Here is a 22,515-nt window from a genome sequence, read left to right on the forward strand (position 1 = left end):
CAGTGAGCTGGCTTGTTTCCCCCACGCCATCTTGCTCAGTGAGGCTTCAAGACAAGACTTTGTGCTGATATCTCACTCCCATGCCTAGGCACTGGAGACATACTCACCAGCCGCAGTCTCTTCATGTATAAAGAGTTCAGCTATCTGTTTTCCTCACTATCCCTATCTACATCAGGGGAGCCCTGTAGATGGACTAGCAACCCAAGATAGCTTTTGAGAATAGAAAGCGCAGTCAAAATTATGACAAATCTCGCTCCCCTGGAAGTTGCAAGGACAAACTTAGGTTACCAGAGGGTTTCAGAAGTTGTGGGGGTTGGAGACCAATGTTATATTGACCCTACTGGAGGAGGGGAGCTATGACACAGAGTAGGAAGACAGTTTAGTGAGCGCTAGCACTAGATTAGTGGGGAGGCTCATTGGAATGGTGGTGACCAGGGGGTGATCAGCCAGGGGCTGGGTAGGGATTCTTGAACATGTCTTTAGTGTACCCAGAGCCAGCAAAATCAGCAAGATCTTCAAGTAGAGTTCATTTAAATCCCCCATGTATTCCTCCGTCTCCATTTTAACGGTTTCCCTTGACACTTCTACTACCGATCAGAGATATTTCTTGTTTAGTTGTCCTCTCCTGCTTCCTGTCTGCTGCCTGTTTACTCTTCTCTGTAGCCAAGTGATAAATCTGAATGTGGAGCCTCCTGATGATTCCCAGGGCAGCAGACAGTGACAGCACAGACACAGACTTACTACTTCCCTGATGGTCTGGTTTAGAGAAGTTGGCCCTTGAATGACAATAGAAGAAATAGCAAAGGAGCCCAGGAATGACCAGGCAGTTGAATCGATTTGGATCAAAATCTTCTCTCTTTTCAAGTTCTGCCCTTATGTGAAAGCCTTTTAAACCCCACTCTCTTCCCCAGAGAACCAGGGCTATGCCTCTGGGACCTGATTCTGGGATTTTCTCCAGGACTTTTTCCGCTTGGCTTATCAAGGACACTTTATCAGTTCTGGGAGAGCACTTCATCCAGTTCTCTGGGATCCAAAAACTGAGTTCGACTCCAGCTTATCATTCAGGTTACTTTATTAGGCATGTGACAGCTCTATGCCCACACTGCCAGGCCCAGATGCAGGGGGTTTAGGTGCAGGGTGATACCACAATTCCAATTCACGTTCTCAGCATACCACTTATATTCATTTCCCCTAGCTACTGACGTCTATACTTCTTGACTCTGATTGGTTGTATATCGTACAGATCATGTAAGGACAAATTGCTTATGTCCTTGCCTTATGTACATTCCGAGCTTATCGGTTCAGTCTATCTCAGCTGACCTGAAAACACCTGTCCAGCACACAGTCAGCCAGTCACACCCTTGTTTACAGTTTAACCTGGCACTCAAACCAAACCATATGCAAGTTTACTTGTGTCCAGTAAAATCTATGCCTACATGTGATTAACCCAAATATTTGCTCCTCATATTTGCTTATGTTTTCATGGGCTATTTCTTTTCTTCAGTGGGTCATTTATGGGGTCAAAGTATAGAATGAGATTTGATCTTCTCAAGGTATTGGCACCATCCAGGAACTGAAATACCATGTGACCACATTACACATTATTCTAGCCACCAGAGGCATTGCAAAAACTTATGAAAAACAAATAGAATGAATTTCCCTTTTCCCTTCAGGATTCCTCTAGGCTGGGACTGAAGGGAATATTTGAGTCTATTTAGATCTTATCCCAGTGCCAATAAGAAGTAATGCCATAGAAGTCTATGGAAAGTTCTATCTGAGTAAAGCCAGTGTAAGGAAGATTAGGATTGGGTCCTTATGTCTTGATGCCAGAAGAGGCTTGTAGCAGAAAAACCAGCCACAGAAAAAGCTCTGTTGGTGGTACTGTTGTTCAAAACCACTCCAGCCTGCTCCAGGGCTATCCATACTTGGATCAGCAGGTCTGTTTCAGATGAAGGCTAATGGTACCTAATTGGACCTTTATTATGGCAATAGACTTAGAAATTATATTACTGGTGTTGACAATTTCTGTGGAGTAAGCCTTTAAAGTTTATGGAGCAGATAATGACCCTGGGTTGTACTTTGGCTTTCATTTACATGCTTGATTCCTCATTACTGTTTAGTGAAGAGACTTTCTTTAAAAGCATAAAGGAGCTATGAACACAAATAAGGCTAGGCTCAGGGCTTGAGACTATTGCGGGAATAATATCTAGCTCTTATTTAGAGTTTTTCATCCAGAGAGCTCAAAGCACTTTACAAAGGAGGTCAGCATTATTATCCCCATTTCACAGCTGGGGAAACTGAGGTACAGAAAGGGGAAGTGACTTGATAGGGGACGGCTAGTGGCAGAGCTGTGACTAGAATCCAATCTTCTGAATCCCAGTCCAGTGCTCCCACCAGTGGCTGAAATTGGGGCTAATCTACAGTTCAGAGAAGGCCCTAGTCTATCACTATCACTTCATGTTAGCATACTTGCCATAAAAATCCCCAATTCTGCTCTCATCTGTAGCTTTTTTCATTTCAGGAGCTCAAAGTGCTTTATTGATTCATTCATTGATTAAGCTCATTCATTGATTAAACTCAAAACGAGGACAAGAGGAAATATTTGCTTCCAATAACTTATTGGATGAACTTTGCTTTTCTGTTAATAAGTTGTGCAGGAGCAGTTATGATTTGCTTGAAAATGTTTGTGATTCAGAGCTGTTCACCAAGTAACGTCTGGTCTGTAAATTGCAGTGAATGGCACAAGAACAAATGCTCAATCTCAATTTCAAGCTGTGTTGATTAGCTTTGGATAGGACACGGCAGTGTCACACAAATGCCACCTGCTCATCGTGCCACTTAGAGTGCAAACATTTTAGACCTTCCATAGCAAAAGGGATTCTATAGAGCAGGTTTCAAATTTTAAAATGTTTCTAGATGGCATGTGAATAAAAGAATCATCTCCGATAAAGATTTTTTCCCCCCAAACCTGTGTTGCTGCTTATAACAGAGACCTTTTTTGAGCTGGTGTGTGCTGTTTGGCAATTAACATTAAGTCTGATATCCTTGGGCCGTGTCACATTGAGATTATTTTATTTGCTTTAACAGACATCACTTACAAATTCACTTTTGTGACACTGAATGAGGAAGGTAATAGTCACTCTATTCCACTGCCAGATAAAACATGGATGTGAAAGGAGGAAAGCAGCTGGTAGAATGTGCTGCAATCTGCTTACAGCATGGGTTCCAGAACCCATACTCTCTTTGTTTGAAAGAGGCATTTCAAATTGCAAAGGATTTGAATGGGGCCAGTTTGGAACCAGGAATCATGAATCAGTAGTGAAACTATAAGACTGGGAAACTGAACTTCTACAAAATTCAGAGTGTCTTGGATCCAGCATATTTGAAAAGGCCTATCTTTAGCAAATACCTTTCCAGTCAAAGCATTAGTATTTGCATCCAAAGGCACTTTCTCTTGGATTAAAATATTGTTTCTACTGAAGTAGCTTGTAGCTTTAAGAAACATTTGCAAGGTTCTGGTAAACCTAGTACCAGGGGAATCACGTAACATCTCATTCAGTCCCTTAGGTTTTGCTAGCTGTGCCATTATCGCCAAGCCAGTGGAAGTCAAGTGGCTAAAATCTTGTGCAATCTTTTGGCAATTTACCTGCAAGTGGTTTAGATCTTCACCATGACAGAGACTGGAGTCATTGTCATACAGGAGGGTGTTGGACTGTGAATGGAGAAGATTCATCTCACACTGTTAGTTCACAAACAGTCCGTGCTAGTGCTGGCAAGGAGATTTATATAAATCAACTCCCCAGAACATTTTGGCTGCACCAAGTACCATTTGGCCATGGGGAAGGATTCTTTCCCCCTCATTGTGGGTCGTATCTCACTGTGCTAAGCTTGGCTACTCAAGCATGGCATCAGTGGACTGGGCCTACATTATCTGTCTGCTGTAGCTGCCTGGCTATTTATTTCCAGGTGCTTGTCACCAAGGTTTATGAATTGTTCCTATTTAATCACTGGACCTGCAGCCTATTGTGATGATGTGAGGGATGCTTTTGTGGCTTGTACAATTAGCCATTCATAAAAAATATCTGAATTGTTTCCTTGGGAACTGGGAGCTCAAATCACCGCACAGTGGGAAATGCTTTGTTGCATTCTGTGAATAAACTCTGCACCCAGCTTTCTCCTAGAGAGAGTTCTGAACTGCCACTATATAGGCAGCAAAAGGAGTGACTGGCCAAGAAACAGCATTATGCAGTTTGTGAAGCCAAGCTAGAGACCTATGGGCTAGCTGCAGGGCCTGGAAGCTCTCTAATGCCTCCTGGGAGATCTGATGTGAGGGTAAGGGAAGTGGGAAGCGAGACTGTGTCATTTAATATCAATGTGCAGCAGCACAGATTGACTTCTCAGTTTCTACTTTGTAAAAGATGGGCCTGACCCAAATCCTTGGATCCCAACTCCCTGGAAGTGTGAGGGAACACAGACCCAGAGCAGAGCTTTGTGGCTGACCCCTGCTGTATAACAGGATGAGGTCTGAGGGGAGGTTTGATTTGGACTGGTCCTTCTGTTGTATCTCTACTTTCTAATGTACCATGAGATCCAACAATATGTCACTGGGTCTGCCTTCACTGCAGAATTAACTCAGATTATCTACATTTGGCTTACTAGGTGGAGTAAGAGCAGCCACATTGTAAAATAACTCTTTGGTTACTGTGTCCAGATTGGAGCTGCATTCACTTGTGTGTGTGGCACTCATACTTTTGGAGGCATAACCCCATAGTTTATTGCACAGCAGTAAGCTGAGCCACTCTATGGATTCTTTTCCAGTGGATTGTGGGAGAACTTGTCTGTCCTCTCTGACTACATGGGGGAACCGTGGGGAGGCACTGAAGGATGAGCAGTGCTTGAGTGGAGATAACATGATCAGTGGATGCAGGCTAACAGCTGATGAGTTGTGCTAACTTGAGCTTCAGCCTAAACCCCTGAGTCAACTTGAGCTAAAGGCAGCACCACACACTTGGTTTGAGGGTTTTTGTCTGTAGATAAGACCCTAGCTAGGGGCAACACTAAGTTATAACTTGAGTAAACTCTGCAGTGAAGACAAGCCCACAGAGGGACTTCATTCTACTCAAGAGCATTCTGCTAGGACATTTCATGATACTTCCTGATGGATCACAAAGCAGCAAATGGGGATTTAATTTGTTTGTAATGACTTGATTGCTAGCCAATCACAGAGCAGTGTACAGGCCTAACTACCACTCTCCATCCAGTGACCTAGAAATAACATTCACGTGAAAGCTGTGTGCTGAGGGAGGTTTGAAATACAAGCTAGCTGTGATCTTTAGAATCCCCTTTGGGGTCAGGCATGGGTCTGAGAGATCCTAGCGGAATTTAAAAGATACATCTATAAATTAATGGGACCAAATCCATACCTTGTGTCACTCCAGGGATTTCAATGGTGTTACGCCAGCGATGATATTTTTTTCATATCTGCTCAGACCGTGGCTGGGAAAGGAAGGTTTTGTGGACTTTAAAAAAAAATAAAAATAAAAGCAGATAGCTCTAGTTGAGAGAGGAATTATTTTGGCCTGCACAAATACAGTGGCTGGACTACACAATTACAGTGGTCCCTTCTGGCCTTGGAAAATTTGAATGTATGACCTTGCAAGCTACTTTTGGGTTCACAAAATCAACGGGAGTTCTCAAACCTTCTTACTGCCCTTTTGCTCTGCTTTTTTCTTCCCAATTAATGAGTTAAAAGTTCTTCTAACTCCAGGGCACCTTATCCTATGTATCCAGGCAGCGATTATCAACTCTTCCAACCCATGGCTGCATAGTGCTACAGAAAAAGGGTTTTGGACCCACCCTCCTTTGATTTTGAGTCTTCCATAAAGAATGGGAAGGTGATCATGATGCCCTGCATCCTGCTCATTCCCTCCCTGTGGGGTGTGGATCCCCAAGTTAAGCACTTGTATTTAGGAGTAGATGACCCTGTAAGATGCTTTTCTCTGGGCACCCAGAACCATAAGATGCTGTGTTACCTCCCTGCTTGCTGGAGCATAAACTGTGTGTTAGCTCCCTGCCACACCAGTCTGTCCACCTCACCAGCAAACTCCATAAGACTCTGCCAGTCTAAACCTTGCTTTGCGGGTAACGTTCACTGAACCACAGTTACCCAGAGACGGCTCTCCATGTTGTCCAGTCCCTCTTACTGGACACTCACAGGAATCTTTGTCTGCTGTCTCTTTGGAGACAGCACATACACTAGCCAAGCGCAGTGAGGGTACTTTTTACCTTAATACCCTGTGCTGAGATGGTTCATAGTAGCACAAAGCATGTTCATTAATAAAGAACAGAGATTTAAATGATACTAAGCAGAGATACCAAAAAGAGAAATGGTTACAAAGAAAACAAAATAAAACACGCCTTCTAATGTCTAACATATAACAGATGACAATCCCGGTGTGACGCTGCACCCCATATTCTTCAGAGATATTATGATATGATTTATGACATAATTATGATGCATTTTGTACAAGATAAATCATGTGAGGTGTCATTGAAAAAGTTATGATTTGCTGATTATGGTTATCCTATTTGTATGCAGGTATCATTTTTATATCCGAAGTTATAAATACTCGCTATGTGTTTGTATTTCAAATACAGTTACACTGGGTAATGCCCACTAGACAAGATGCTTTCAGTCTAGATAGCTGGTTGGGAAGGATCTATTCAGGGCAATGATCCATTGGGAAAAACAATAGACCTTAGGTGAAGCTTATCTCTCACCTGATGAGCCTTCCTGAGAATTCTACAGACAGCCTGTAAGTAATGGCTGCTATGACTCTACAAGGACATATGACCAAGTCACGTGATTCTGGACTTCATCTTGGGATGTCAGTATTTTTCCACTAACTGTTCTGAGAACCTAGCTTTGAAACAAAGCGTTCCTGCCATATGCTAAAGCTATATAAGGCAGGGAGTGACATCACCTGGGGTTCTTCACTCCCCACACAAGAAGACTCCTGGAAACACTTGAGGAACAAAGACTGATCTGGGGGAAGTGCTGGACCTAGGCTAAAGGGATTTCCAGACTGTATATGAAAGACCTGGGGATTCCATGCTGTAAAGCAAGTGCAGCTTGCCCCATAAGAGTCTTCAGTGTGCTTGTATCATTTCTCTGGGTGAGAATCTGCTAATTTGTATCCAATATATTTAGTATATTAAGCTTAGTTTGAATTTTTTGGTAGGTAATCTGCTTTGATTTGTTTGCTATTACTTATAATCACTTAAAATCTATCTTTTTGTAGTTAATAAACTTGTTTTTGTTTTAAGCTAAACCAGTGAGCTTTGACTGGAGTGCTCGGGGAAAATCTCTGCTTGGTTACCACAAGTGTGCATTGCTCTCTTCACATTGAGGGAGAGGTGGACCAGGTATTAAACCCATATATTGGGCAGATTTGACCAGGGCAGGATGGTACTGCTCTGAGGTCCCAGGCTAGAAAGCTGGTGATTAGAGAGCCTGTGTGTAACTGCAGCTGGGTATGTCTCTTCCTGTGTGAATGCTGGTAAAAGTGCTGGCTGGAGGGCTTTGTAGCTTGTCACAGCAGTATAGTGTGAGAGGGAGCCCAGGCTGGTGGCTCAGTGGACTCAGTGGCACCCCAGTTCCAGGTGGCACCCCAGGGGGAACCCATCACACCTGTGTCTGGAAATTCTCACCTACAGTCAGTTCTCGGCTTCCTTAATCCACATAGTTGAGGGATCCATCTTTCACGAATGGCTGGATAACCAAGGGCTTCTCTTCCCTCCTTTCTCTAGTCCCGTAAACCTTTTGAAATGTGTGCTTTTGAAGTATATACCCCCAGATAACGTCTTTGTCCCATGCTGCTTGTACTTCAGGAAGTCAATGCCATCCTGTCTTCCTCACCCTTCTTGCAATTTGGTTTTCCTGCTGACTCAGATGCAATAAAGCTTCCGTTGTCTCCGGCACCATCTTGCTCAATTTACAATGGGGATACAAGCAGAGGCAAAACAAAATTCCTATCCCCCCAAGCTCTGAAAGCAGAGCTCAGCGCCTCAAGTAGACCATCTGTTTCTTCAGCATATTGTCCGCCCCCTCTCTATCCCTCTTCCACTCTCTCTTTTTGTGTTTTACTCCTGTTTTCCACTCAGTTTTGATTCTGGGTTTGCATTTGTACACCTCTCTCGCCTTCCTCCTCTGCTCTGTTTCTCACCATCTTTCCTGAGCAGGCCAGTCAGTAACCCAATCGTTGCTTAATCAGAGTCAAACCCAGGATGCTTTTACGCAAAACACCGGAGCCTCCCCCTTAGTTATGACGCTTACCTTGAATTTGAGGCACGACAAATTATATTTCCTTGGCTGTAATAGTGCAAAGTGCCACTGGTAACAGAGAAGAGGAATGCTTTAAAATACATGCTCTGTACTTGGCAGTGTCCATTTAACCTCTGGTGCCAGAGCAAAAACCGGTTGAAAGGCTGACAGCTGATACCCAACCCCTTTTTGCTCTCCTCAGTTACCATGGGAGGCGGGTTTTGTACTGCTGTCTCGTGGAAATTCAGTGTGACTCAGGCATCTAGAACTCTTTTTTCGTTCTTTGGAAAATTCTAGTCTGTTGAACGGCTTCCACTACTGGATAGACTCGGACCTGCACAGGGCAGTTTCTTGGATGTGCTACCATTGCTGTTGTTTCTGTGTGTAGGACTTTGTGTCTTCATTACTAATGTACTGTTCCCCTGGTGGAAATGAAGGGACAGGACTCTGCTGCAATGACAACAGAGGAGATTGTTGTACTGAGGCCTTGGCCCATGGGGTTGGAGGACCCTGAGGTTCTCTCTGGCTCTCCAGCTCACAGACTAACTAAAACACAGCCTGTGTTGTCACAACACTGCGTCTCCCTAAGTCCTGGCTTGGACTCAGCCATCATGGGGAGGGGATATTGAGAACAGTGTAACCAAGAAAATGTCATGAGCCCCAGTTCTCCTGTAGTGAAAGGTGATTCTCCTTTAGCTGGTGTTTCTGGAGCAGAAGGATCCGTGTTCCTATCCTGCTGTCTCTGAAGTCCAGAGCGCAGGATAGTGATAAATGACAAGTCCTTGGCAACCATGGTTCTATTACAGTGTATTTGGAAATGGTTCTTTACTCCTGTATTCTCCCTTGGACTACCTAATGAGACACCTTTGTTGAGAAAACCCAGCCAGAGAGCTGGACAGGAATTCATGTGCAGGATAATGAGAATGGCAGATGTCTTCTTCCAAAATGCCTCTTAATGGGTTTTCCAGGCTGCACTGAAAACAATCTGCTGGCTGGGTTCCTCATCCCACATGCTGCAGAACACTGTTGCCCCTTGGGTGTTAGAGCCTTGTGACCTATGCTAACATGCAAGCTGGGATTTATTGATCCAGGAGGAGAGACAGGTTCCCCCTTGTGCTTGTATGGTGCCCCCTTGTGATACAGGGTAGGCAATTCTTCATCAAACTCTGCATGGTGACACAGCAGGGTTCTGTTTCCCTTGCTGTCAAACAGCTCAACAGCAGGCTATGCTGGCAGAGTGCTGTCCCCACGGACCTGCTGTGATGCTCGTGTGCCACAGACTGTCTTGCTGGTACTACAAAGGGTGAAGGTCATCTTAGTAAAACATGCTATGTTTTCCAGTCTCTTGTCAGCACAGAAGAATTTACCGTAATGCAAACTCTTCTGAGTGATAACACATCGCTATTATACCCTCACTCAGGTGCCACGTTCTGTCTCTGGAGTGGGGAGCCTGGGGACAACTGAAAATAGCTTTCAGGGCACGTACTGTTCTACCAGCTCAGAACTTGGCAGGGTACAAAGGCAATTCACTCATTAGAGTGCTGAGGCCAACCTACCTCTAGATCCTTCATCTGTAGCCTTGATGGTTGGCTTAGTGGGCTAAACATCCAGTATGAAATACCTAGACTCCCTTGAACCGCTGGCTCAGATTCTAGCACAGCTGCCTCAGACCTTTGGTATTCAGAGCTGGATCTTGCTGTTAAGGGTCTTTCACATGAGAACTCCAGCCAGGCTGCTCTCCACGCTGTGTCTTGGCATGTTCAGGAACAGTAGGGGTTTGTCTGTCCTTGGCCAGATTTTCTGGACTCCTCTCTGTTTTGCAGTGTGCTATGCACTGGTTGTTCCCTGGGCTGTTCGTCTCCACCCCAGAGGGGACTGCATTGATGTTATGGTACTTAAGTGCTATGGGGTTCTTTGGGCTGAAATAGGCTGGAGAGATAAAAGTTATGGTTCTTACCTTGTATGCCACCCACCAGCGGTGTTGTCATGCACCCTTTTGCATTGGGAGGGGGACTTTAAGATGGGGTGGGAGCGTAGCTTCCTTTTCCCGACCATATGAAGGGTTGAACTATTTGCTACGTCAAGGAGCAGGTGGAGGGTTTGGTTTTTTGCCTGCAAGGCCCTTTAAGAGACTAATTCAAATAGACCTCAGAGGGACTCACTGCAAAATGTGGAACAGTCTTTTCCCTGAGCACGTGTGTTAGGACAAAGCAATTAGTTGCCTGCTTTTGACTGAGGAGTTAGCACAGCACATATAATCCACCAGCCACATACAGCACATTGGTTTGGTGGGGTCACACCAGGGATGAAGACACTCTTTTGTCTCCCAGGGTGAATCCTCTGGGCTTCTCAGCTCTTCTAGATCTGCATGTTCATCTGTTGTTAGACTAAGACAAAGGGTTTCTAAATTTCTAAAGGTGCAGTTGGGTGCCTGTTGGGATTTTCAAAGGCACTTTGGCACCTAACTCCCATTTTGTTTTTGAAAAGCCCACTTGGCATCTGTCGGCATTAGGTACCTTTACAGATCTGGCCCTAAGTGTTTTTATGATAAGTCTTAAAACCTTGCAGTGGAGTGAATGACCCTGAAAAGGAACCAAGAATTGAGAACGTGGTGAGCATCAATCAAATTCATGGTAGAAATAGGCCCAACTCCCCCTGCCACAAGGGAAGATTCAAACTAAGTGGCATAGGCCCATCTCAAGTTCCTAGTAGGCATCCACATAAATAAAACCCTTCCCAACTGTCAATAACTGCACCCATTGTTGTTGTTCCAGGCCTGAGTGAGGGGCATGGAAACTTAACTAACCCCTCCCAGCTAAAAAACAAGAAGCCATTGGCATAAATTCCACAGAAAGGCTGGGACAAAGTTACCCCTCAGTTTTAACCTCTTTGATTTTGAGGCCTCAGTGAGTCTCATTTTCAAATCAATTATGCTCTGCATGTGACCATTCTCCCAGGAAGCATTCTGCAAACAGCTCCATAAATCATGGTCACAATTAAACAAATGGTTGTTTCCCCTTGAAACAGCCTAATCGTCCCACAAATGGCATGGGAAACCTCATAATTCCTCTTGCAAAGCCCTCATAAAACATCCTGTCTCAACGTGGCGCTCTGAAGACAGTAGGCTGCTTTACACTTCGATCCCCTCTGGCAATATGCTGGCCAGTTCGTGGCCATTTCTATTTGTGGGTTGTCCAAATGGATGTCAAAATGCTTCTGATCTATTACCAGAAAGGCCAAGGGACAAACCAGCAGCATAGCTTAGTGTCTTGTGGCATTAGCTGTGAAACCAGGAAACACCTCTGGGTTGAAAGCAATTTTCTTGCAGTTCTAAGATTTTTCTTGAATTTACCTTTTTTTCCCCTTTTCCAGTTGTGTGTGTATATGTGTATGCACTTCCTCTATCCCTCCCCCAAAGGTGCCATTTCACTGCCACAATTCTTAACCCTTCCACCTGAGGAGAACTAAGTAGTCCCTTTGGAGCGTATTTTCTTCCTCCTGAAAAATAGTTATTTTGCATCCTTGAATAAAACATATCAAAAACCTTGCAGTTACAATATAATACATTTAGGCCCTGAGGTGTAAGAACTAGCACCCTGCCTTTAGCAGCAGGGGATAACAGAAAAAAACACAAATGAAAAGAAACCAAAAACAATGCTTCCGTCACTGGCAATTTTGTCACAAAACTTGTGATATTTGGTGTTTTTTCTTGTAGCCATAGCTCTTGAAGCCATGTTATCACATGAGAATCTCAGCTCTCATTGGTTTTCTTTAAGTGCATTTCCTGTGGTTGTGGGGAAAAACTTGAAAACACAAACCCTAAAGACCAGGAAGCAAATTAAAAAACCTGCAAATTTGTGTTTTTGTTTTGTTTTTAAATAATCTCACGATTTCAAGCCACTTATCTGATTTGGAGGGGGGGGAGCTTGACTCATGATTCTGGAATGCTTGAGGTTGGCAAAACTGTAAAGGAACTTGTCATAGTTTAAAATGAATGCGGGGTGAATGGATTGGTAGCTATAGGAATACAGAACTAAACCCATGGGTCCAACTGAGCTGTGCTTGATGCAGGACTGGGGGTGGGGGGATCATGGTCTGTCTGGCACCTCCCTCCAGCCCTTTGGGCTGCCCAGTTCAGTTCCAGCACAGTTCAGAGCAGCCTCAGGCTTTACATAGTTCATGAGCCTGCCCCAGTGAAGCCTGCTACACCTGTGGGAAGCTCACTGCAGGATCAGGGCTGTAGATAGTAAATTTCATAGAGCAGGAACTGTCTTTCCTTCACAATCTGATCCCTGATTGAAGGCTTTAGGACGCTGCTGGAATATGCATAACAACGACTCAGTTGTCTTCAAACCCCAGGCCTGGTGATAAGAGTCTTGGACTTGTTAGAAATGAATGAGAGGTGGGCAGTGACAATGCAGTGGGGTCCAGCAGCAAGGAGGTGAGCCTATCACCCAGCACAAAAGCCTGATGTACCAAAACTGGTCTATGGATCAATCATTGGGAACAACGGTGCTTGGGTCCTGCTTCCACCCTGACTCCCACTGACTTCAATAGGAGTTGGAGAAGGCTCCAGGTGAGGAGGCACAGGGTAAAACTCCCATTTTGAAAGTTGCCCACTGTGTTCCTCTGACAGTATCCTGGTGAGGGCCAGGAAATAACCAACAGCCCTGGAGGATGTTTACATGGCTAGAAGAGCAGCTGAATGTCTCAAATTCCTCAGGGCTGTGATTATCTCATGAAAAACCCAGAGCTGTATAATGGCTGCTGGCAGGTTATTAAGGGATAATCACTGTAATTGGGTCATTATAACTGATCTCGCAGAAAGGAGAAACAAGTATAATTTTTTTTGGCAGGAAACAAAACTGGCAATTTGGGGAAAGGCAGCAATTAAGCAGTGAAAAATGACAAGAGACTTACTGAAGTTTAGTTAGAGTAAAACCTCGCTCTCCTTTGTGCGTGTGTGGAGTGGCTGGAGGGAAAAGGATAGAAGGCAAGAGAGCCCAGGAGCTTCATTTTCCCCCATGGATTCCAACCGAACGCTCTCTTGAGCACTAGGCAAGGGACAGGGGGCTGCAGAGCTCCAGGGGATGTAGTGTGCAGGCTTTGAGGCCAGTTCCAAACCGTTACAGGAGAGCTATATAAAAGAGACATCTGTAAATCAATTAGTTAGTAGATAAGGTACCAGTAGATGGTGCATAAGAATGTGCAGCATTATTCCAGAGTTCTGTAGAACCAATAAAACTTCCTTCTGCCCTGTGCTGCAAATGGATCATTCTGTGCAGCTCTTTACATCAGCTTCTTGCATAGTATCAGGCCTGGTCTACACTACGCATTTAAACAGATTTTAGCAGAGTTAAACCTATTTAACGCTGTACCCGTCCATACAACGAGGCCCTTTATATCGATATAAAGGGCTCTTTAAATCGGTTTCTGTACTCCTCCCCAACCAGAGAAGTAGCGCTAAAATCGGTATTACCATATCGGATTAGGGTTAGTGTGGCCACAAATCGACGGTATTGGCCTCCGGGCGGTATCCCACAGTGCACCATTGTGACCGCTCTGGACAGCAATCTCAGCTCGGATTCACTGGCCAGGTATACAGGAAAAGCCCCACGAACTTTTGAATTTCATTTCCTGTTTGCCCAGCGCGGAGCTCTGATCAGCACAGGTGACCATGCAGAGCTCATCAGCACAGGTAACAATGCAGTGTCCTGAGAATCAAAAAAGAGCTCCTGCATGGACCGCACGGGAGGTACTGGATCTGATCGCTATATGGGGAGGGGATTCTGTGCTAACAGAACTACGTTCCAAAAGACGAAATGAAAAAATATTTGAAAAAATTTCCAAGGCTATGATGGAGAAAGGCCACACCAGGGACTCAGTGCAGTGCAGAGTGAAAGTTAAGGAGCTCAGACAAATGTACCAGAAAACCAAAGAAGTAAATGGAAGGTCCGGGGCAGGGCTGAAAACATGCCGCTTCTATGCTGAGCTGCATGCAATTCTAGGAGGGTCCGCCACCACTACCCCACCCCGTCCCTGGATTCCGAGGTGGGGGTGGTAATCTCAGCCATGGCTGAGGATTCTGTGGACGGGGAAGATGAGGAGGAGGAAGAGGAGGAGGAGCTTGCAGAGAGCACACAGCATCTCCGTTCACCCCAACAGCCAGGAGCTTTTTCTCACCCAGATGGAATTACCCTCCCAGCCCTCCCAAGCCACTAGCCCAGACAGTGAAGCCATGGAAGGGACCTCTGGTGAGTGCACCTTTGTAAATATAAAATATGGTTTAAAAGCAAGCATTTTTTAATGATTGATTTGCCCTGAGGACTTGGGATGCATTCGCGACCAGTACAGTTATTGGAAAAGTTTGTTAACATGTCTGGGACTGGAGCAGAAATCCTCCAGGGACATCTCCATGAAGCGCTCCTGGAGGTACTCCAAAAGCCTTTGCAGAAGGTTTCTGGGCAAGGCAGCCTTATTCCGTCCACCATGGTAGGACACTTGACCATACCATGCATGTAGCAAGTAATTGGGTATCATTGCATGACAAAGCATAGCTGCGTATGGTCCCGGTGATTGCTGGCATTCAAGAAACATCCGTTCTTTATCTCACTGTGTTATCCTCAGGAGAATGATATCGTTCATGGTAACCTGGTTGAAATTCAGGAATTTAAATAAGGGGACAGAGATGGCCATTCCTACTGGGCTATTTACCTGTTGCTTAAAAGAAATCTTTCCTTGCATGTAGCCAAGCGGGGGAGGGGAATAGTGCTTAGCTTTTTCGCGTTTGGCTATCAGGGATCTTCCCTGCTACCAGCCACGCGGTGGGAGGCGGGAGGGGGGTGATTAGCAGTGATCTTCCATGATACCAGCCATGCGGTGGGGGGAGGGGTAAAGGAATCATCCCACAGAATTGGAGGGGGGGTGGCTTCTGCTGCTGCATGTTAACAGGAAAGAAGCATCACTGAACGAGATTTGCTTGGTATTTGGGAAAGGAGGGCACTGTGTATATGAAAGCTGCAGAAGCCGAAAGACAATGGCTTACCATGGCCTCATGCAAGCTGAATTCTGATGCCCGGGCCTGCGTCTGTGAGATCTGTAACACCAGAGCTGCAGGCTCTCAATATTAAGATGCAAAATGCGACCTTGTAGTGAAATCATATGTGCTATGTAAGATGAATAGTGTTGTTCACTGTGAAAGAGTATAACCATTGTTCTGTAAAATGTATCTTTTTAAATACTTCTCTCCCTTTTTTCCCTCCCTCATGCAGCTGCACATTTTTCAAGTCTCCCTACTCCATCCAGAAGGCTATCTCAGATAAGGTGGAGGAAAAAGAAGACGCGAGATGAAATGTTCTTGGAAATCACGGAAGTGACCCGCAATGAAAGAGCTCATCTGAATGAGTGGAAGGACGTGGTATCAAATTTCAGGAAAGATGCCAGTGGACGTGAGGACAGGAGGGACCAATGTGAGAATAGGAGAGATGCTCGAGATGAGAGGTGGCAGCAGGAAGATCAGAGGTGTAGGCAGGAAGATCAGCGGTGGTGGGATGCAATGCTGGGGCTGCTGCATGATCAAACTGATATCCTTCGATGTCTGGTGGAGCTTCAGGAAGAGCAGCGGGGTCACAGAGTGCTGCTGCAGCCCCTGTATAACCACCCTCACCACTCACCATGTTCCATGTCTTCCTCACCCAGACGTGTAAGAATGCGTGGGGGGAGGCTTCGTGCACCCGCCCACTCCACCCCCGTGGATAGCCCAACCAAAAGGCTGTCATTACATTGAAATGTTTTTAGTAGCCTTTTCCTTCCCTCCTATCCTCCTCCCAGACCACACCTGGGATACCTTGTCATTTCTCTCCCTCTTTTTATAATGACTTTTTAATAAAGAATACATGATTTTTAAATGATAGTGACTTTATTTCCTTAAGCAAGCTGTAATCGAAGGGGGAGGGTGGGTTGCTCACAGGGAATGAGTCAATCAAGGGGGGGGTTCATCATGGGGAAACAAACACAACAGTTACACCGTACTCTGGCCTGTGATGAAACTCGTTTTCAAAGCTTCTCTGATGCGCACCGCTTCCTGGTGTGCTCTTTTAATCGTCCTGGTGTCTGGCTGTGTGTAATCAGCGGCCAGGTGATTTGCCTCAGCCTCCCACCCAGCCATAAAGGTCTCCCCCTTACTCTGACAGAGATTGTGGAGCACACAGCAAGCAGCAATAACAAAGGGGACATTGGTTTGGCTGAGGTCTGAGAGAGTCAGTAACGTGCGCCAGCGCACCTTTAAACGGCCAAATGCACATTCTACCACCATTCTGCACTTGCTCAGCCTGTAGTTGAACAGTTCCTGACTACTGTCCAGGCTGCCTGTGTATGGCTTCATGAGCCATGGCATCAAGGGGTAGACTGGGTCCCCCAGGATAACTACAGGCATTTCAACATCCCCAACTGTTATTTTCTGGTCTGGGAAGTAATCCTCTTGTTGCAGCCGTTTAAACAGAGTAGTGTTCCTGAAGACTTGAGCGTCATGAACCCTTCCTGGCCATCCCACGTGAATGTTGGTGAAACGTCCCTTGTGATCCACCAGTGCTTGCAGCACCATTGAAAAGTACCCCTTGCGGTTTACGTACTGGGTGCCCTGGTGCTCCGGTGCCAAGATAGGGTTATGGGTTCCATCTATCGCCCCCCCACAGTTAGGGAATCCCATTGCAGCAAAGCCATCCACTATGACCTGCACTTTTCCCAGAGTCACAACCTTTCTTAGCAGCAAAGAGTCCTGTGGCACCTTATAGACTAACAGACGTTTTGGAGCATGAGCTTTCTTGGGTGAATACCCACTTCGTCTGACGAAGTGGGTATTCACCCACGAAAGGTCATGCTCCAAATCGTCTGTTAGTCTATAAGGTGCCACAGGACTCTTTGCTGCTTTTACAGATCCAGACTAACACAGCTACCCCTCTGATACTTGACAACCTTTCTTAGCAGCAGCTTAATGATTGCTTTGGCTACTTGCATCACAGCAGCCCCCACAGTAGATTTTCCCACTCCAAATTGATTCCCGACTGACCGGTAGCTGTCTGGTGTTGCAAGCTTCCAGAGGGCTATTGCCACTCGCTTCTCAACTGTGAGGGCTGCTCTCATCTTGGTTTTATGGCTTTTCAGGGCAGGGGAAAGCAAGTCACAAAGTTCCATGAAAGTGCCCTTACGCATGCGAAAGTTTCGCAGCCACTGCAAATTGTCCCACACCTGCAAAACTATGCGGTCCCACCAGTCTGTGCTTGTTTCTCAGGTCCAAAATTGGAATTCAATAGCTAGAACCTGCCCCATTACGAGCAGGATCTCCAAAGCGCAGGGCCCGAGGTTTGAGAGAATTCTGTGTCCATGTCCTCATCACTCTCGTCGCCGTGCTGCCATAGCCGCCTCCTCTTCCTCGCCTGGCTTTGCAGGTCCCGGTTCAGCATAGACTGCACGAGAATGCGGGAGGTGTTTACAACGTCCACGATTGCGGTATTGATCTGAGCAGGGTCCATGCTTGCCGTGCTACGGCGTCTGCACAGGTCACCCAGGAAAAAAGCCACGAAACAGTTGTCTGCTGCTTTCAGGGAGGGAGGGGTGAGGCTGTACCCAGAACCACCCATGACAATGATTTTTGCCCCATCAGTCACTGGGATCTCAACCCAGAATTCCAAGGGGCAGGGGAGACTGCGGGAACTATGGGATAGCTACGGGATAGCTACCCACAATGGAACGCTCCAGAAATCAACGCTAGCCTCGGACCATGGACGCACACACCCGAATTAATGTGCCTAGTGTGGCCACGTGCACTCGACTTTATACAATCTGTTTTACAAAACCAGTTTATGTAAAATGGTAATAATCCTGTAGTGTAGACATACCCTCAGATTAAAAGAGTTTGTACTGCTTTGATTCTTTGCAGAGGCACTGGCTCACTTCATCAATGGCTGTGTGCAACATTCCACACCCTGCTGTAAAGTTCCCCAGCTGTTCCAAAGACTGGTATATATCTGAGATAACGTATATTGCCCCCATCACTGCTGTATGTAATTAACTGAAATTATTCTGTATCCCTACAACCTGCAAGATGTTTCGGGGATGTGCTATAAAAAGGAGATGTCTGTATATGTGTAAATAGTTAATAGCTAAGGTGCTAGTAGACTGCACTCATAAATATGCAGTGTTTGTCCTGTTCTTTGTAGCATTTCTGGTTGCTGACACTGCAAATGGCTTAGTATAGTGAGGACAGGATTTGCCCCTAAGATTTTCCCTCCTGCTTCTATTGTTCCAGGGATTTTGCTATATGTGTGTGCAGTGAACCATGCAACTTATTATACTGGCGTGATCCAATCTCACCATCAGTGTGTGCAGTGGGAAGGGAGGGGCAGCCGGGCAGGAGTGCTGACTGGCTGAAACTGTGCTGGACATTTTCTATGACCCTTGGGACAGGACACTTCTGAGCATGTTGTTATGAAGCTGGGACGGGCAGGGACCTGTGGGAAGGTGGGTGTACTTAAGTGGACATCACTTGGTCCTGTGGATAGTAAATGTGCTTTGTTTTGGTTTACCTTCTTCCACCTTGCTGGGTGAGGTACTTCATCATCAGCATAGCGTGTCTCTGCTGAACAATCCAGAGCTACCACTGGGATGAATAATTCATAGATTAATCAACCATAACTGAATTTTTTAACAGCTGATCTGAATTCTTCTTTGATTTCAAGCTGTTACAGACCTCATTTATTTCAAGAATGGACTGAGCTGATCTGAAAAGACAGGGATTAATTTAATATTTGAAACTGGAGGAATTATGTGATAATGGAATATAAAGCCTTTCCCCTTTAGGTCATCTAGTCAGTCTAGCCACAGGTCAGGAGTGGTGGAAAGTTGCTACCATCTGACAATTGTTTCATGGCTTGTGTGCAATGTGGGACCTAGTGGGTAGCGCACTGGACTGGGACTCAGGAGAGCTGGGTTCTGCTCCCAGCATTGCTGCAGGGTGACCTTTGCTTCTCGTGCCTTCTCGTTTCCCCATCTGTAACATGGAGATAATGACACTGACCTCCTTTGTAAAGCACTGTGCTATCTATGGATGAAAAGTGCTACATAAGAGCTACGGATTATGATTATTAAAAATGAGCTATTGTCTCAGTCCAGTTGTCTGTATCACGCACAACTACTGTTGGCAATGTTTGGCACCCTTGCTGGTAGTTTTGCATGGGAGACAATTGAATGGGCCATGTAGTCCCTCTTCAGTGCACCTTTGCAGTATGGGGAAAGATTCCTGTACTATGGAGACAGGGGTTTGGTCTCCCGGAAAACCAGGTGACAAGCACTAAATGCACTCATTATAAAGCCATTTGTAGTGAGTTTATTCCTATGCATTTTATAAGTGTTCTTGGTTGAAGTATCTAAACACAACTGTAATATAAATAAATAATAACAAACAGTTGCTGTCCCACAGAGGCTACAATAAAGGGTGGGATAAAAGAAACCATATTATCCCTATTTTACAGCTGAGGAACCACGGCCCAGAGAGGTCACATGACATGGAGTTTGTGACCAAGCCAGGAACTGAACTCGGGTGTTCTGAAGTCCAATCCAATGTTTTAACCACCAGATCAGCCTTCCTAGTTCTAATTATTTTCTTACCTGTCTGAGTAAAAGTTATTTGTACTTACTATAAAGATTCTATTATTAATTATTATTAACTGAGTTAGTAATGCTAACAATCTGAGTTAGTAATGCTAACAATGAAATAATCAATTCAAATTTTAATTATTTTCTAAATTGGCCTGTGAGGAAAGTTCCCTTTTCATAACAGTGTAAGAAGACAAACACACATGACTCAAGGAGTCACTAGATCTTTCCATACTCAAATACAGCATTAAACTCTCGGGACAGCAGGAGCATAAAAAAGATAAAATAATGAATGCCGAGAAACACATAATCTTTCTTCTATTGTGGTGATATCAGCCATGTTCTAGATAAGTTCAAGGAAGAAAGGTACATCAATGGCTATGAGCAAGGATGGGCAGGGATGGTGTCTCTAACCTCTATTTGCCAGAAGCTGGGAATGAGTGACAGGGGATTGATCACTTGATGATTACCTGTTCTGGTAATTCCCTCTGGGGCACCTGGCATTGGCCACTTTTGGAAGACAGGATACTGGGCTAGATGGACCTTTTGTCTGTCCCAGTATGGTTGTTCTTATGTTCTTATCTGTTATTTATATTCATCACATTCTTTATCCTTCCAGTGTCTGTTTCTTTTTGTTCGTAACTGACTTTTGTCTGACTGCTGCATGCATTTTGGTTCCTTTAAAGAAAAAAAAAACATTTTATTTGAAGTAACTAGCATAAAAAGCCATTTATTAAAACCCATTGATTTTCTTCCCACACTAAAACCAATAGCATCCATGCTCCCAAAACTTTCCCAGGTAACTTGATATTCCTTATCAATATATGAAGAAAGGGAATGGATTTTCAAAGAAGGAAAGGAAGAGAAATAGGAATGAGAGGAAGAATGTAGGATAAAATTGTTAACTAAGTGCAGTCAGAGAGGAATTGTAATGATTATAGAGTATCAGAATGCCATCTTTGTACTTATCTGAGTACCCTGAAGGTATAAGGTTACAAGTACTGGTTACTAGTTAGCAAGCATCAATAATGTGCTCAGTGCTGTACATACATAAATAGGTGTGTTCCCTGTCGTAATGAATTTACTGTCTCTGATGCAGACAAAGTAGTACTGATAAAAACTGAAAATCCATTCTTCATTCTAGGAGGGAGCTGTTATGCTGGATGGGGCTGGTAGCAGCCAGCATGTGTGTGGCAATCATAGTCACAATCTGGGCAATCACAGACCTCCTTGAAGCTGATGGGTGTTCCAGCTACCTTTAACTCAGCCTAAGTGAAGGAGCAATTAAATGCCCTTTTGTTTAACGATAGCTGAAAAATAGAAACCACCACCCAAAGGCTGGATGAACAAGGCTGGTGTAGAAGCAAAGCCATGTGGCCGGAGCCCCCCGCACACAGCTGCAATTCAGTCAGTCTCCAGCCCCTGTGTTTTCCGTGTGTGAGAAATAGAAAGCCAGTAGAAAAGTAGCTAGAAAAGCACCAGTAGTATGTCCTGGGAGAAAACTGAGAGAGAGATTTTCTTTTGGGCAGAGTGCTGGTTGAAAAGGCAGGCTTGGAGTTATGAGGAAGGGAACCACCTCGTCCAGGTTCCTGCTGTGTTCATGGAAACAGGACTTTGTGTACGTTCTTTGTAAATAAACAGGATTGCACCCTAGAAATACCTGACTCATATCATCAATTTCTCCTCCTAACAGAAACAACCAGCAAAGCCCGAAATATTGGCTAATGGCTCAGGCCAGAAGAGGAAAATGTGTTACACTGACTCCTGACCAGTCAGCCTAAATCTAATGATAACAGACTGGACTGTTGGAAAAGAAGAAAGCTGTGCCCCAAAGTTAGGACAACTAACCTAACCAGACCATTGCTGGGGGTAAGTAGGAAGAAGAAGAGCTTGATAGCCAGGTGAAATGGGCATCTCCTACCACGGTAGCCGGCTGTATCCTTGTCATCTTTAAAACAGTTTAGATAGATTTACCTGCATCCATTTTGCCTAAAAAATAACAGCTTTGCAGGATAATTCAAACAATCTTCCAGCTGGGAACCAAAGACTCAGAAGATGATGCCCTGCTTTCTTTATTCCTTACAGCAGGGTGAGTCAGAGAGAGAGCTAAACAACAGAGAGGATGATTTAATTAAAGTGACTTTGATTGTTTCATTGTTCTAAAATCACAGACCTACAGCTGCTGAATTTCTGTACTTGGATACTGGACTCACCTTATGGTCCCTAATCAAAACCCGCATTTTTTATAGTTGCTATTCTCCTGTTGAAAGTGATGTAATCTGCAAGACGTGGGGAGACTGGTTAGTTTGCAAGCCAATGTATTATTGAGAAGGGTTTTATGACTGTGTTGTAATGTTGATTTATTCTTTGGTTTCTTGCTGCCCAATTGGCCGTTGAACAAGTACACCCAAACCGCCAAGAATTAGGCTCAGTAAGCAGCATAAACAAGTGGACTGTGGATTTTTGCCATAGGTGGCAGAAGTGCACAAGCATTCCTCAGTCGGCCAGACTTCTTTTTGCTGAAAGTCTGCTGCAGAGGT

The sequence above is a fragment of the Gopherus flavomarginatus genome, chromosome 12 (assembly GCF_025201925.1).
Source record: "Gopherus flavomarginatus isolate rGopFla2 chromosome 12, rGopFla2.mat.asm, whole genome shotgun sequence".
NCBI classification, from domain to species: domain Eukaryota; kingdom Metazoa; phylum Chordata; order Testudines; family Testudinidae; genus Gopherus; species Gopherus flavomarginatus.